Source organism: Pieris rapae, chromosome 19 (genome assembly GCF_905147795.1).
Source record: "Pieris rapae chromosome 19, ilPieRapa1.1, whole genome shotgun sequence".
Lineage (NCBI taxonomy): Eukaryota > Metazoa > Arthropoda > Insecta > Lepidoptera > Pieridae > Pieris > Pieris rapae.
Window position 1 is genome coordinate 2,121,484 of NC_059527.1, and position 19,117 is coordinate 2,140,600.

General features: G+C 31.3%; 1 protein-coding gene across 1 annotated transcript in view; it reads right to left on the reverse strand.

The window, feature by feature from the left end:
- The window catches only part of LOC110993517, a 50,091-nt gene extending 38,193 nt beyond the window's left edge, over nt 1–11,898 (reverse strand). Inside the window, exon 1 of the mRNA XM_022259805.2 lies at nt 11,751–11,898. The gene's annotated coding sequence lies outside the window, so the exon portion shown is untranslated. The remainder of the gene's footprint in view (nt 1–11,750) is intronic.
- Between the last annotated feature and the right edge of the window lie 7,219 nt (nt 11,899–19,117).

The window sequence follows — 19,117 nt, forward strand, 5'->3', positions numbered from 1 at the left end:
CTCAAGAAGTATAATTATTTATTTACCGAAGAGGCAGGCAGAACCACAGATCTCCACTTGCTACATCCTGACTTACTTCTCATTCGTACGCTCACGACGCAGAAGTTGTCTAGGCATCTCGCCAAGTGTCATTATCGACACTGATTTGGCGATACTACTCGCACAAATGAAGTGTAGTATCTACGCTTAATTCACTTACATGACATACACAATGCATGCTCATACATGGTAGGTTATGAACGACTTTGTCCCTTCTCTAGTACCTCCTAATCCTGCTATGTACTACAAAGGCTATCAAAGTCAATCACACTATATTATATCATAAGTAAAATAACACCAAACATTTTCATAGCACAGCTGACAAAATTTGTTTCAAAATCATTTTATTTCGAAACGACACGAGTGCATAATACTAAAGCCAAATTAAAACATTTCATATCTATTTGTGCGTTTATGAAGTCTAGAAAGTGCAAGTGACAAAATGATTGATCGTTAGAAAATATCATTTGGACAGGTCAACTGCTTAGATTAGATTGTGCCACTAGTTGCCTTAATTATACATAATAAGGTAGGGTTTAATTTTATTTTATACTAAAATGTTAACTTCGAGTTCGTTGGCGTAAATTAAGAGAAAAACCCTCTAAATAATCATATACTGAAACAATTCTACATACTAAATGCTACTATATAAATATACAAATAAATGACAGAGTATATAATATATACAATTCAATTAAATGACATTGATATGCCATTAAATTGAATTTAATCATCTCTTCTCTTGTCTATCTCTTAATATAACAATTAAATTAATACAATATAAATTTGTATAAGAATTAAGATTTATCTATAGTCTAGCTTTATTTAATGTCTTTCCATAGATTAAATGATGTGTGTGTATTATTTTTTATCTATGTTAATATAATTTAAATAATACAATTGTATTAACAGTTACAAATCGATTTAAATTTATAAGAAGTTTAGTGAAATGGGGTAATTCAATTTGTGTACCTACTAAAGAAATATTCTATGTATTACAAGGTCGGCTTATAAAAGGATTAATACTGATATTTAAATACTTTAAAATCTTCGTATAGGTATGAAATTTAATTGTTAATTAGTATTATTAATTAATTCATTCGATTAAAAATATCAGTGGCACTTTTCAGATCCGGGCCTCAAGATTCTGTTTTTATTGATCATTTGTTAATCTAAAGGGTAAGTAGGTGATCAGCCTCCTGTGCCAGGTGCCGGTTTCCTGGGCTTTTAGAAAGTCCATTCGTTTTCATTCATTTGGTTCCAGCCAGGGAACGAACCTACGACATCAGGAATGATAGTCGCACGCTGATGCCACTAGTACTCAATTTATATAGATAATATTATTTACAATATTCTTGTAGTAACCAATAATTAAAAATTTATAAGTAGAAACACTAAAATAAATTTAATAGTTTTCATTAATATAAGTTTTTAAGGTTTATTTATTAGCTTTGAATTTGCGTTTGCTGCACATTTCATTTCAGTATATTTAATGTCAACTTGTAATTATAACATCTGAGCAAATATATAAAACTGGAAACCCTCCGAAGTCAAACCATAAAATTTTTATGATTATTACCTCTTATTTTAATATTGTATTTAACTGGGTTATTGTAATTTAAAACTTTCCACTGTACTTTTCCATATGCAAACACCTTGGGCATATTTACTTCAAATTTGAATGATTACTCGTAAAAAATAATAATTTAAAATAAAGAGTTTTACCTTTTTTTGAATTGTGTCCTTTCACTGTCTGTATGTTTTTATTTTATTTACTTATCAGCTATACTACAGCTACTTATTACTTACTTACTAAACAATAATTACATTATACACGAAATATACATTTAAACATAAACATAACACACAGTTAACAATAATTACCTACCTTAATTTAAAAAAAAAGAATTTCCATTGCTTTGTTTTGATCTATCTTTTGTCTCACATTGGTTGCCCGGAAGAGATTGCTTGAAAGCGATTAGGCGTTTTTATTAAATAGTTTTAATTGTACTGTGTTTCTGCAACGAAGTGTAAATAAATAATATATTATAAAAATACCCGCTTTTAGATGGGAGGACTATATGAGGACACTAATACCCGCCACAGATGCAATACATTTTAGATGGATCTTCAGCTAGAACCATTCGAATTAAATTCTTCCTGTGTATAAGTTACGTATTTGTGACAGAGTCAGGAATGCTTTTGAAACGACGGTTCTTGGACGGACATTAGGAATTTTAGGACTGTTTTTAGTGTATGCTGCATACAAAATATGGATTTTCTTAGATTTACTCCCTTATTTAAAATTTGTAATTGAATCATTTGTAAAGTACTCTAGCTCTTTTCAAAACAGCGAAAACACAATTTGACAGAAAGAGGTGAACGTTTTTATGAATAAGTTCTTAGAGAACAAAAGAACGATGCAACTCAGCTTACGTAACTCTCGATAAGTTATCAAATTTAAGTTATTTCAATCTTATTTTAATATTTACTTAACGGTTAAGCGTTAATCGACCTCCAAGAAACAGCTAAAGACCTTTTTATCGCAAAAACGTCTCTTGGATTTCTAAATGCGGGAGTAATTTCTTCTCACCCTTGAAGCCATAGATGCGAACGAAAATTTGAAAATTTGCCGTTACGCATTTTTTTTAAATTTCATATTAAAACGCAATTTTATTTGTTTTGCATCCAGTTTATGTTATGGTTTACAGATAATTTATATTTGTTTGTCACTAAACAACGTTTCATTAATAAAAAACACAGTAATAATGTGCCTAACATATTATTATGATTTATTTTTATGTACATATTTTTAATATTGGAAATGTAACTTAAATTTCAAAAGCAAGCGTAGTTCTTAACGAATTATATATTTGGCTTTAACATAGGGTTTTCATGAAGAGGCAGGTTATAGTATAAAGGTGTAGTTGCGAGATCTTACGTATTTTTATATTGCAACACAAAACCACTCTATTATAGAAAGAATATTTTTATTTTGTTGGGGCTTTATACAGTGAAATAAATACATATGATTAAAAAAAGGAATGTTTATCGATATATCGCGAAATCCTTGGCAAGTACTATCGAATACTCATATTTCTGCATGAAGGCCATTATGTCAGAGTGGCGTCAGCTGACAAAAACAAGAACTTGTTTTCAAGTTGTGTGCTTTACATGAAGCTTTTATATGCTTTCGGCCAGCGAAATCACTGCCCATTCCACACAAGCTCTTTGAACTAAAATACAGTAGCCAATGTTATATTATATTATATAATTTGGACCGTGACAGCTTCAATTATTTAAAATTTAATTATTCTTAATTTTCTTATGATTGTGCTGGTATTGTTGATGCAGTGATATTATTTTGATATAAAAAAATTAATAAATAAAATTTAAATGCCGCTTCAGCTATGGAGCTCAGATTGGTAGTCGGAAAGTTGGAAATCAGCCTCTGCCTATGCCTACATTTAAGTGACCAAATCTAAAATAATATTGGTATTTTAAGATTTTTTATTGCGTCCAGTATCGCTATAACTCTTTATAATAATTTAGATGTTGGTGTCTGTATTATTTTAGGCAAAGTTTTAGGTGTGAATCAAGGCAGTTCGCTCACAATATATTTACACATACAAGAAATTAGTTTAACTTGGTAAAACGACTGGCTTAATCGACTCAAATCGACTCAAATCGACTAAGCGCTATTTTACAGCGACCCTAAAACACTACATAATATGCTATGTTAGTTATATAAAAAAGTTTATTGCTACATTCGGTCTCAATCAACATCAGTTTTTCACGCGTTAATACTCATCGAAACGCAACTCTACAAATAACAAAAATCTTAGAATTTTAATTTTAATTGAAAATATTTTTTACAAATATTGCAATGCACATTGTAACACTATATAATTTCATGAAAGTAAGCTACATAAGTTAGTTAGGTAAGCTTTTAAATTATTCGTGTTACATAATTGCAATTGATTTTATAACCACATAATTTGACTAGGCTTGTATTGAAAGTCTCTTTGACATTTAATTAGAAGATTTAAGTTAAATTAGAAGAAAAATCTCCGGAAAAATAAAATTTCATGTGTAAAAGGATGAAACTGTGGTTTGTAGACTCGTAGATACATTAAACTTCGAAAAAACTTATTTTTACCTGTAAACGACCGGTTTATGTTCTCTTCTTCGTAGTTATCATTACTGAAGGATGTCCTTCTCTTGAAAAAACCTAACCGACACGTCGACATGCTACTTCCACACAACTCTATCGTAAGCATTATGCTTCTCAGAACATTTTTTTTTTTTGGTGCTAAAATTAATGTTTAATAAAAGTATTATTAATGGCCTTGAAAAAGCACTAAAGATGTTATTTTTTTTATATAACTTTTATATTGACTAATGGCAGTTGTAACTAATTACAAAAAGCATAAATCAAGATTCACACGTATTAATTAATATTCAGCAATAATCTTCGTCAATCAACTCGGTTGGTCACGACTCGTGTCAACGAACTAATTGGTACCAAGTTGACGTAAAATATCATGATTTGAATATCAATTTAATGTATCAAAATTATTAATTTGACACTTGACATATGTATTGCTGAAATATAATTTTTAAAACCGGTACACTGTCACAGGGACCAAACTTTTTAAATTTGTTTAATTTTCTTTTTATCAATTTTTAATTTAGGTATTTTAGGTTTAATTTCAATAAATTATGTCTATTTTAATAATGAGTTAACAAATGTAATAATTAAAAAAGGAAACTTGAAAAAATCATTTGAAAATAGGCCGCAATAGAAACTTTGAGATTTTTATATGTTACAGATAATCTAACAGATAAATCTGTTTAACTCTTCATATGCTCGTAAAAAGATTGTATCTTCAAAACAACAAATGTATGCCATGTTATCTCAACCTAGATATCTTTATCTTTCAATACTCAAAGATAACATTTTTGGAATTCTTACGATAGGGATGCTTCGCTAACTAAAAAACAATCCTGCAAGTTTTGTAATTACATAACATAATAATGTTTTATAATATTGCATCACAATAAGGGTATTTAAGGAGACTAAATTTGTTAAAATTAATACAGTGTTCTAACTAATACTATATTCAGTATTTTTTTTATTTAATGAAACTGTTAAAAAAGTGCCGTATCTATACTTTTTGTTCCGTTTTAATTATTTAGAAAGATTTAGGTATGTATGGATAAGTCTGAATGGCATGCTGTTTAAGATGTACAAAAGTTATGAGAATTGGAAACACTTTGGGAAATCAATTATGCAAATAATCTGCAAGTTATTGAGAATGTTATTCAAAATAGCGCAAGGGGTGAGTTGGTGTCTATGAATTAGTAAGTTAATTCTTTTAAAACAATGTTTTATTCCTTAAAAATACAACACTAAGCGATGGCCGAGTGGTTTCAAAGCGTTAGTACGATCTTGCCTTGCTCCCATGGACTTACTGTCTACGGGTGCATCAAACTCGCGAGTATTGAAGTAAAACATCGTTAGTGAAACGGCATGCCTTAGACTCAAAAAGCCAAAGGCGTGTGTCAGGCACAGATGGTTGATCACACACTTGTGTATTAGAATTTCGGATACCAAAATTTGAGGCCCAGACCGAAAAGGTTGCAGCGCCATTGGTATACGTAACTAAGCGTAGAAAGATAAACTAATCTTCAGTATATTTATGAACAATATCTTTCGTGTCGGGCCATAAAGCCATTATTTACTACGACCTCCGCTCCGTGACAAATAATGGTCATTCTTCTGGCTTACGTTCGTAGGAATTCTTATACATTTTACTGAACAATAATTACTCGGCTAAGCGGGATTCCGCTCATTTTACGTACATTTTATAAAACTCTTCTGCATAAACGTTTCTTAACCATTCTGCTCAATTGTGACTTAAGTATTTCTTGTATTTCTTATTCTTTCGTTATAATAAGAAATACAAGAAGAATTCGTGATTCTTATTCAAGAATCCGTGAGATTAACCTTTTAGTTTGTTTTATTAATATTTTAGATTAAGGTTCTATGATTTTTATATAAGATTTGGTTATGCACTTCTTGTATTATATTTTTTTATTTGGTTTTTCCCTTACTAGGTTGCTGGAAGAGATCGCTCGTTGGCGATAAGTTTACCCGTTGGATACCCTATCATTTTTAAGTATTATGTTATTTATTTGTATTAATGTAACTAAGTGTGAATATATAAATGGAATAAGAATGATGCGTCTGTAAAATCACATACACTTACATAAACATACTTGTAATTACTAATAAAAAAATTAAATCCATGGCACAGATTATTACATATAGACCCAAACATTGACCATTGAAAGACTCAGAAGGATCTACGGTATATGGGCCACGAAAAAACAAGTTTCATTTAACTTTAATTAAACAAAATTTTTTGTGTATGTAAAATGTATATATATGTACATCAATAAATAGTAGATGAGAAGAATCGTTTTGCCAAGTAAATTTATCTCGTTTAATTGTTAATTACGTGACGAAGACAAAGAAAACTCGGACTTGCTTTGTTATCTTCCCTACAATCTTTTATAATAGTTGTCCACTTCTTTTGTGTATACGAAAAGGAAATAAATAGTACAAACGCCTGTCATTATATTTTATCACTAGCGCATTTCTAGCCGCATCCAGTTATGTCGCATTATGGTGCTACGGAAATCTAGCAGTAGTTTTATAACTGCCTAATAAAGTGTTGTGAAGCCGTAGTAACAATGAATTGTGTAACAGTGTACCAGGGTCGTAGGACACCCGAGCACGTTTCGTAAATAAGTTTTCCCCATTGTTTACATCCGAGGGTGCGAAGGTTTACCTCAACCTTGTTCAAATTACGAAAATGGTTAGCTTTTAACTTATCATGATTTGGATTTGCGTGTGTGTAAACGTCAGAAAATACACCGGTTTAATATGTAATTTTTATTTACTTTACGGTTTGTAACTCACCCATATCCAGATGGAGCATTTTGATAAATGTGCTGGGTCTGGATATCTATAGTTCCCCCCCCTCCCCCCTCACGCACAACAGACCTAGTGAGAGTCAAAGTAAACTGAGTCCACCATCCTTTGAATCATTTTTACTTCAGTTTTTATATTTTAATTTTTTTATCTCTTCGTGTATGTTATGTTTACCTATAAGTGCTTGTCACATTAAATATTGTACTTTATTTTTCTTGTACCAATGTGTGTCGAGCGAACTTACATAAATAAATACTTTAGTCTCGAAGAACTTAACAATAATTGTATTTTTATTTCTTGCAAAAATTTTCAACGCTTTCATTCGCAAGCATTACATTAGTCTCTTTGTACAAATTATCATGTATTCCTTTTTAAATATCGATAAATACGGAAATTGAAATAATTGTAGGCTATTAAACTCTAGGGAAAAACGCTGAAAATTAATTCTAATAAATTGAAAATCAAGTTCCAGTAAAACTCCGCTAACTTTACAAACTCAAGTTTCCTCATGAAAAATTAAGTGAAGCACGTAATTCATTGAACTTGCAAAACTTCATCCATTTAGTATGAGCCGAGTTTGCAGAGGAAGAAAACATAAAGTTTTCAACTAATAGTTTGCTGAGGCTGCATTGATGCTGTGATTCCATAGAATCTATTATAATATATTATAATACATAGATACTTTTATTGATTGCACTTCAATCGATAAAATCAATAGAGGTATAATATGGCTAGGGGGAGACATTTCAGTGTTTGTTTATTGAATCTTCTTTTAAGAGTAAAGAATACAATAAAAACACGGGCAGATATTATATAATACATACACAGTTTTTTACTAGAATACGGGGATACTAGCGAAATATGTAAGACAATAAACGTAAATGTCAATAATAATCAATGATATTTAGACATATGGGTAGTTTCGCGCTAATTTTGACTGACGTGACAAACAAACGCCTAAGCAGTAGTTTGCTGTCAGGTGTCTTAGCGTGATCTGTGGCATTCCGTTTTATAAGACGAAATCCTGATTGATTAACATTGAAAAATTTATTACCAATTTAGTTACACGAAGTATTTGTTTTATACCTAATTGAATATAAAGGTTTGATAAGGTTAACATTTAATTTCATGGTGTAATGGGTAAATTAATATCCCTAATCGAAATAATGGCTCCACCCTCAAAAGCCCAAAATATACTAGAAATAATAAAGAGGGTGCGTCATAAATGTAATGGTGTGATAATCTTTAATTAATTGAACTGTCAAGGGACGCCATATGCCAACTTACAATTAATTAGAAATGTCAGACGTAATTATTGACGTCATAGAAAAATATACCTATATTAAATTTTTTTTTTCGTTTTACAATTAAAATTTGTAGGTTTTTTGCTGCTCTTCCGATGGTGCAAAGGTAAGCAAGTACGTTTTTAGTGTCTTAGCCCCCTCTTACTCACATTTTGCTTATGAGAATTCTATCAGCAATAGTTATTAAATAAAAAGTATTCTGTTTATCTGTTAAAAGATGTAGAATCAGTTTGTATTGTTATTTATGTGTGTTCCTAGATAAGTACATATTTTTCTAAAGCTCGCAAACTTTTTTTAAATAAATAAATAATGATATGGGTATATATATATATATAAACGCCAAAATTAAATATCATATATAACGCTACAACCTCTTTAGGCCTGTGCCTGAGATTTCTGTATCTGTTTCATGATCAGCCTCCTATGCACGCCGTCAATGGTTTTCTTACGATGTTTTCCGTCACCGTACGAGCGAATGTTAAATGCACACATAGACACTAAGGCCATTGCACAGTCTGGGATCGAACCTACAACCTCAGGAATAAGTGTCTACACTAGGCCAAAACTGCTCTTCATTCTGATATTAGGTATTGATTTAGAGCTATCAGTTATATAGGCAAGATATTTTTTTGTAATATGTTCTCTTCACCACATCTTAAAATTAATTATTAAACACTAGCAAATACTACTAATTAAAAAAATACATTATCCTAATGTATTACGACGAATTTTGCACGAGTTACAATAATTAATCAAAGTCGTGCAAGAACATACATATCTCATATAATTTAATTAAAAATGTGGTCATTAACTACTGGCACGTTTTTGGTAATACTTCTATACAATATTTTTAATTAGTTATATAAAAATACTTTTAAAAAAAATACACAAGAAAATTAACATCATACAAATATGTTTTTTGTTCAGTAAATTCGACGTATACAACCCACGAATTAATAGTGTTCAAGAAATTTTAAGTTCAGTCTTAATAACGGTATTGAAAACCCATAATAGCCAATTCCTTTGTTAAAACATTAAAAACGTACGTACTTATTATTATGTATATATTCTGAGAGATGTTCGTAAGTTTTTGCCAGTCTCGCTTCCGAATCTTACTCTAAGTTTAGTTGAAAAAGGTTAGCCACTATTTGAGCAGTCAGATAACGAAGCCGCCTGACGGGACTTAAGAACCTTAACTTTGATTGGATTTATTTATTAAAAAACAAACACTTTTGTTCACAACATTTTCTATAATTTGTCAGTGAATACAGCTCAAAGTAAATTAATTTATTTATTGAACGTATTGTAGTTCTCTACTGTAAATTATATAATAAAATATGTGTCTACAAAAGAGAGAAAACAAATGTTAGGTACTTACACATTTTATTAATTTATGCGTTATACATTATTGCATATTATAAAAATAACATTTTTGTCATTTTGGATACCAAAATAAATGAACCAAACAATCTTTGTGCAAAGATAAACTAAAAAGTATCGATTTACGAATAATACAAAACTCGTTCCAAACCAGAACTTAATTAGAGTCTGAAAAAGGATAATCTTGTGCTAATGGATCTCAATCTAAGGTAATATTCTCGTTTTATCCAATTAGAATTCAGAAGGAGATTACTAATTATATTTGACACGAAATATTTGTAAGTAAGATGTAAATGAAAAATGAATTGTTTGTTACGTAGATAGTACGTTGTAGTAGTTGCCCTCCTTTTCAGTTAATTATGTTAAATTTTTATATTGAAATGTAACGAAATGTTAAACTATTGTAAATACTGGATATTTTTATGTTGGTAATAAAAATGTTAATATACATGTTTCGATATTTTTCCATAACTGATACATTAGAGAAATTACATCTTTTTTCTCATGTGAATGAATCCATAATGACATTTTCTTTAGTTATAGACTTTAACAATAGAAGTAGTTCTTTTCTTTTAAGAAAAAGCTGAGGTAAATAGGGAGCCTCATTACTTGTTTAAAACATTACCTGATATCCTGATTTAACGGGGAACAAAGATTCTTTATTTCTTTTATTTTGTACCTTACGCATACTAAACACAAGAATTACCCTCGGCCGAGATGAATATTTGACATAGTTTTTGATAAACTAAATTGCGCGTTATAATATGTGCCAACTGGTCCATTGAATAATACTACTATTGGAGCATTGAATTATAGCTATAACCAGAGACAAAAAATGGCGGAAATATCTACTTCATGGCAAGATTGACCTGATCTACAGGTCAAAGTTTAGCCTCACTCAGATTCGTCCTCCCAGGCAATTGATGCAATTTCCCTATACTTGATATTACGATTTGGGTCAAACAAAAACATTTTCTATAATGCATTTCATTGTGCAACATTACAACCTTGATTTATAATAAAAATATTCTTTCTATAATAGAGGTCACGTGCTCTATTATTAAATAGCTCTACATTGTCTGTGGTTTTGTGTTGCAATATAAAAATACGTAATATCTCGCAACTACACCTTTATGCTATAACCTGCCTCTTCATAAAAACCCAAAGTTAAAACCAAATAAATAATTCGTTAAGTAAAGAACTACGTATATTGCTTTTGAAATTTAAGTTACATTTCCAATATTAAAAATATTTACAGAGTAATAAAACATTATTTGTGTTTTTATTAATTAAACGTTGTTTAGGAGCGGGACAAATGCATATAAAAGTAGTTTTTTAGTTTACTGTTGGTTAGTATGCAGTGTAATATCTGACTTACGGTGTTATAATGATCAATAGTATTTCAGAAATATTTAGTACGTGAAAGGCCGTGATTCGAACGCAAGACCAGAGGAATACACTCAAGCCTCTAGACCAACAGTGCTCCTTTCTATAAAATACGGCTTGTAACAATTTTGAAATCTCCACTTCAGAACTTATTTAATATCTCACTCATACAGCCTGATTCACAAAAGCAACGACAAAAACCAAAACCTCGCTAATCGGCCTCTATAACGCAAAATCGCAACCATAACGATACCACAAGAGCCTATCTACCATCTCAGTTCAGTCTCTGAACACTGTTTGTACACCTTCAAATAGAAAAAATGGTTTAACAGCTCATGAAACTTGATTTAAGTCTCAGTAAGCGTTCTATAGCAACCTGTATGAGACGTATTCCCGCCACGTTTTTTAAGAGTTCAGATGTGATTATTAAAAATATTAACACTAATATAGCAATAAAATATTGTTATAACTTACTAAACTTAATGTTAATTAAAGGCAGTTTCTTTAGCTTAGTTAAATGCTAACATTTAATATGAGCCGTGCATAAACATTACTATTGTATTTATTACATTAGTAGTCTGCGCCGGACAAAAGATACCTTTGTATGTCTGATTTAACTAAAGCAAACACAAATTACTTACATAAACCAATATCCAATAGATTTTTAGCAATATAATAAGTCACTGCACGAGTTTTTATATAAAAAATTCAACTTTTTTGTATAACACTGATGTGACGGAGCGTATGTGTTTACGTCGCGGCAGCGAGAGGAGGACTGAGCATCGTGATTCGTGGCCCTCTCTAGAGCAGTGCTTTGCGAAAGTAAATTACGACTATAAAATTACTGTAGAGTCCGCAGTTACAGTAGATTTTTAAATTGCCAATGATTCTTTATTTATTGAAGTTTATTGAAATTAAAAGTGAAGGTTAAATTTTTACAGAAGAAACGTCAGGAAAGAAAACAGAGAGTGCGAAAGGGAGATCGAAAAAAAAATACACGCTATTGGTTGATGTATTCGTTTAGCAATTACATATTAGAACTTTAGATGGCAATTCTGTAGTCTTAGTCAACGCAGAATTTTATTATTTAGATGATTGTGAGCACACTGTATATTGTGTAAATATAGATATATAAATACATAGATCACATACTTGTACACGATCATCTATTGGGGCTTTTAGTAATATTCAATCAAATCAAAATCATTTACTAAGAAGTTTCTCTTCTGACATGTGTGCTTTGTACGCACGGATTTTTTTTGATATTTTCTTTGTAGCCCAGTGAGTGGATGATTTTAATATTTTAATTTAGTCAATTATACAAGTCTTAACGGACCGCGATCTCATTTTCTCTTAAAGAGGTTTCTCACCATCCCGAGTTTCTAGCTTACGGGGTTACAGAAGGGGTCGACGTTTACAAAAAAATGTATATACATACATATATGTGTAATGAATACCTGATAATGTTAATAGAAGTATAGAATTATTTATGACTCGGTAAACACATTACTACTCACACTAAATACTGTATTCAAATAATGATACCGCAACTACTGTAATATCACTCTGTATGTAAGCACTAACTTCTCTAGTGAGGGTGAGGGGCGATAAACTCTCTACCATGACAAGGCTTAAGCATAGCGATTTTTACATCAATTTGACGTACATTGCTCTGTATGTACGGAAAATTAAGTTTCATGTAACGACTTTTAAAAGAACTTACGCATTCCAGAACTTCAAATCTAAACAGCCAGAAAACTAGGCCAAATTGTTTATTTTCTTTTAGTGTCAGTACCTTGGTCAGTGGTCACTATACCTAGATTCCTGACAACAAAAAGGCTCAGGGCTGGACCTCAGATTCCTGTTTCTATTTCGTGATCTTTTAATTAAAAACAAAGGTTAGTAGGCAACTTTTGTGCCAAACGCCGTCGGCTTTTTGAGTTTATAGATGCCGATTTCTTCATGCTGTTTCTTCACCGCGACTGTATATTAGTATTAACAGCACATATAAAGAAAAATCAGTTTTTTTTTTAATTTAGTAATAATTTGTACGTAACACTTACATTTTATAAATAATCTATTGTTGCAAGAATATTTTCCGTTTCAGCATATGGCAGGTTGACTAAACCAAGATTACAACATTTTTATAAAAATATATGAACAATTCGGAGACACACATATCAAACAAATTAAAATATATTCATATAGCAACTTATGAACGTCAGTAAAAAAGGTAATGATTTTTTTAATGCAACAAATCTTCAGTATTTATTAAGAAAAAAGTAAAAAAAAATAATAATTTATTAATATAACCTAGTTATTAGCGGATATAATGTAATCCTACAGCTCATATATCATCATCATCCGCTCCTCAGAGCATACTCAGCTCAACATAAATTAATAAAAAAATATAACTAACCTTACCACAAAACTATAAATAAAAATGATCAATTTATATTTATTGCCAGTTCTCATAAGTTGAAGGAAAAGAACTGGCAATACTCTCCGTCACTTTTATAGAATTTATTATTCCCATGTTTCGCATACTTTGTTGTGAAATACTCTCTACAAAACTTTTATAGCCACCTGCGTTTGGAGGAATCTGCTGACACTTTAGCAATACGAAAATTGAATTGCTGTCATAATAGAAACGTAACGATTTATTTGGATGGTTTAGGCCAGGCCGTATTAATCTAAATGCCACCCATTTTTTTATTATATTTTGAATAAAATACATGTAGTTAACGAATTATACGAAAAGTCTGTCGAGCTGTCAAAAACTGTTATCGCCTACACGTAAACGAATACTTGAGGAACAATCGTAAAGTTTATGGCCTTGTTAGCCAAAAGCGGGATTTGCTATCACCTTTTACACCTGCTATGGTTTGGTTTGCTTTGCACATTAAGTTCCATCCAAAAATCATTTAATCGATTCCTATCGAAGACATATTTAGTTCAGGTTGGTATGTCATTCATTCATCAATTCATTTTAGTCTTATTTTTCTTTAGATAGCAATGAAATAGACAATTGACAAGAATACAGGATTTCTGAAATGAACTTATATATTTTCTGATAAATTTTTTGATCTAACGTAAATATATATTGAAAAATTGATCAAAGGAAGTCGAAGGCTTGATCGGTCCTTTATCAAAATTAATGTAGGGTTCGCGTCGGGAAATTGTTAATAGAATTACAAAAGCTCAATTTGTCGCCTATTCAAGTGTAATTATGCTTAAATTTATTTTAACAGAATCCAATTTATTTCTCGCTTTATATTTGATAAATTTGATTACTCCTATTGTGTTGAAAACGTTTGGAAAGGAAAACAGGACGTTTTGGTGATTTCCATACTGAGTGATGTAGATTTTGATAATTTATATCTCGAAAAACATTTTGAAATAACCTTATCTCAACCACTTCCGTGCAACAATGGACTTTTATCCGTCATAGGAGGAACATGTGTAAATCAGTCATAACTTCAGATTTTTATATCTTGACTGTTTGAATCTAAACAGGCAAGTATGTCGGTTGCCTTACGAAGTTTTCCTTAGCCGTACAAGTGTTAATAATAATTATACAGAAAGGCATCCATTATTGCCTAGCCGGGGTTTGAATCTACGACCCCGGGAATGACACTGAAGCCACTAAGCACTGCTTCCAACGCACGAGCAAGTATTCATCAGACAGAGAAATATTCATTAGAGCATGGAGCTTCGAACGCAAAACCTCTGCGTCGGCAACCAGGCTAGCACTGGTCGGAAAAGCTGTTAAATATTAATAGTAAAAACAAGAAGAATTACACTCTCACAAAATCACCATAAAAAATCAAATATATTTTTGAAACATGAAAATTTAAATTTCCTTCAACATATGTGCATCATCAAATTTATGAAGATATAAAGAACTATGCGAAAGCTATAAAATATATGTAAATTCAAAAAAAATATGTCTTTTACATAGGTACTTATCAACTACTTATATTCTGCCGTGACATCATCTCTGAGGCTATATATCAAAGTTAAGATAAAAAAACATGCTAACATTCACGTTACTGTCAAAAATTTTATACGAATATATTGATTACTATACTTTCAATGCGTAAACGGTCATGCTAATTATATTAAATTAAATCACTCATCTGGTTGCACTTCACCAATGTAACCTCATTAAAACATTTTTTAAATTACCTCAAAATAACAATATTTTTTACAAAACTCAAACTTGAAATAATATAACTAAAATTAACTTATGAACGTTAACTGAAACGATGCGAAATCTATTCTAAGTTTACATATATAAGTTCACAAGTCCAGGTCGTAGAGCGAGCAAGAAAAACTGGCAAGAAACTCTCCGCCATGTATATCCGCCAGATAACCATTATTAATCGCCAAGTTTTAAGTCATGTAATATAAAGCCCTTCCTAATTAATAAACCTACCTAAAATTACTACCTCATTTCTAGTAAAATAACGAATAAATAAATAAAATCATATATATAATAACTTGCTCGTATATAGAAAAAAAACACGTGATATATGAAACATAAATATGGCCAGTAAAAAGAGGTTTACTGTAAAAAATAACTTTATTTCAGGACCTTAACTCTATCGTTATTATTATAAGTACCTATTACTTTAAAAAGTTGCCTTCAGTCTTCACGATTGCTATTACTAGGAACTGACCTTGACAATGTAATATTCACCGAAACTAATAATTTCGTTATGCCGACTTGCAACTGATTGTGAAAAGACTACAACAATATACGATATTAAATGTCAAAATCGGTAACGATTCTTCCATCCTAAACATAATTAAACCAGACACGTTGTAATTAAAATTTAGCATGCAGTTCACAATCAAAATTTTAGTGATTTCATATCACTTTTGATATTACAGTCCCGATATTCCCCTATTCCCAAGCAAGTCATAGTCATCGCTCACACAAAATAGCGAAAATTGCAGCATAAATATTACCAGCTATAAAGATTTCTATCATCTTTCAACCATACAATGCGCAGAGGCGACAAGAACTTAGAGAATCTGATCGTGGTGACACAGAAGGCAAATAATCAAGTGGCCAATTCAAAGTTCACCAACCGGATGGATTCAGTGAAAGACTCATTAAAAAATAAGAGAGGAGCAGGACAGACAACAGCGGAAACAGATTGTCCAGATCTCTTTGCTGACCATCAAATGAAGAGAGAGATTCTGATGTCGATTTTTTACTGTAGTATAAGAATTAAAAGACTCTGTGATAACTCCCGTTTATTATCGGCCATTTACATTCATATTTGTAATCAAAGAAATTGTGACAAGTTTATGCCAAGAGATAGAAATCGGAGTCTGGAGCGACCCTAATCAAGCGCCACCAAATGGATGGACCATGAATACAGATACCGGCAAACTTCTTGAGTTTTACAAGAACAAGAGAGTGGGGGAAAGCGCATCGTATCGCAGACACAAACGTCAACCGATTTACCAATCAACAGCGATCGACACGTCACTCTCCCGCCGCCCCTCCCCTCCTAGTGACACCTTACAATCGCTTTTGCGCAGGCAAGGACACTTTTTCAAGATGTTTTCTGGTATCTGTACTATACTGAAAATTTTACTTTAAATAATTTAATGTTAACTATGCTATAAAATTTATTTTTTATAGTTAAAATTACAATTTATGAATATTTATGAGCATGAAGTTGTGTTATTTTTCCAGTTTCTTGGATTTTCATGTGCCCCGTTTATAACATTCAGACAGAACATGGAAGTCGTTAAGTTAATTACTTATATTAATCACATATTATAAATAATAGAGTCGTGATCGAATCGTTACGTTTAAAATGGCTTCCGTAAATTACCATACAACAGTTTCTTGTTAAAACAGCCGTACAATAAGATTGCTTACTATTTGTCACAGTGGCATTCAACTTGTTTTATTTTAATATTAATTGTTATTTGAATAGGAAACAAAAGATGAACACAAGAGAGGGACATATGTTACTATAAATTTATTTAGTTACATTTTTATTAAATACTGTATCAAACAAATTCTCAGTGCAAAAAGACGGTTGCTACTGTAGTTCGACTATTAGGATACAGAAAAAAATGTTAACCATAATAAAATATTGTAGCACAAAGTTGACACGAATTTTATGTCAAATGCTAGATAATAATTTAAAGTATAATCAACAATTACGTTATAATACACACACACACATATATCTTTATTTATTATAATAATCCTGGAAGATCTATATGCTCGAACAGAACCTTTCACCCTCCTGACTACCAGAACCAACATTGGGTTCCGCGAGCCTCTTAATAGAACATGTTCTACTTTGGATTCTGCCTCTAATATCGACCCTTTTTCGCACTCCTCTACTGCTTCATTTAAGAAGTTAAAACTATTAATATCCTAAGCCTTGTATAATTCTTCTTTATTATAGCAACTAGTATATTTGTCGTTTTACTGATTTATAAATTTTGTGCTGTCATGTTCTGTTTTGCTTTGCTTCAAGTATCTTATTTTTATCAGTGAAACTTTTTGTGTATATATTGTTCACTGTACATATATTTTATTTTTTTACTCTATTGATATTAATTTGTTTTGTACCTACGTCCATGGACACCTGTCACACCAGCGGACTTCTTTTGTATTTGATAACTGGGGGCCAGTGATAACTGTTTGGAATCATATAAAAAATTCAATAAAACTGTGGAGCTACAACGTTCTTATATCTGAGGCTCAGATTTCTGTATCGGTTTGAAACTCTCTATTTATCAATCTAGAAGGCCTCCTATGCCTGACGCACGCCGTGGTTTTTGGGTCTAAGGCAAGCTTTCACGATATTTTAAATATTGTTATAGAATTAACAATATTTAAAATATCGTGATTTTTAAAGAGTAAGTGTGGATTTTCTTTCCCATTCTTCACACGAAACTACCTTTTTGAAGAGGCAACTAGAATCATCTTTATATTTGTTTTAACATTCACAAGTGCCATTTTAGGTGATCTAATTGGAATAAATGATTTGATTTGCACAGGCGGTGAACGAACCTACGACCTCAGGTATTAGAGTGGCACGCTCAAGCCACTAGGCCAACACTGTTCACATATGTCTTATATAAACCAAAATTGGCTACACACTAAATACATATGGTGGTTATTTTACAAAAGCAAATCAAAAATGTTCAAAGTGATTTTCTAAGTGCTGCTAATGTATGCGATGACACGAGACTGCAAAAGGGTTTAATCAAATTAAAATCACCCTTACAAACATGGAATAAAATTATTATATTATTTACGACCCGTTACATAAAATAGTATTGTAACCATGGCAACAAACGCGGTTGGCTTTGATATTAGTACACATATTGAAACTTAGCTAGATTTTGCATCCAGGGTTTTACTTTTGAAGGAAAATCACTGTGACTGACAATTAATGACAGTAGCTATTTTTACATTTAATTTTGGCTTTAAAAGTTCACTTATGATCGAATTTGTTCATTATTCTTACTTCTTTTTTCTAATGGGTGGCTAATCACATACATGTATATTAGATAAATATGAATTTTCTATTATTTCGTGCCTGACATACTCCGTCGACTTTTTTTATTTTATACTGTTTTCATAACGATGCATTCCTTCACAGTCGGGTTTCGAACCTACAAACTCAGGGATGTGAATCGTATATTCAAGCCACTAGGCCATCACTGATGGCCATCATCAATTATGAAAATTGTTATAAGGTTTTCAATATGCAGCACGAGCCGCAATTGTAACTGTGAAATAAGTTCGTGTCAGTTAAATTAAAGCGGCATTTCTAACGTAATTTCCTCCCTTGTACACCCAGAGCAACTAATGAGCCTACAAACCCCAGTCAATATTAATAATACGTAAAATAATTAGCAGTCAACGCACGTTTTAAACTTAATTAAAATTCTATTATATGCTAAACAAGCATGTTAAAATTGTTGTATATAAGGTGATATTGTATATGTATGACGCTAT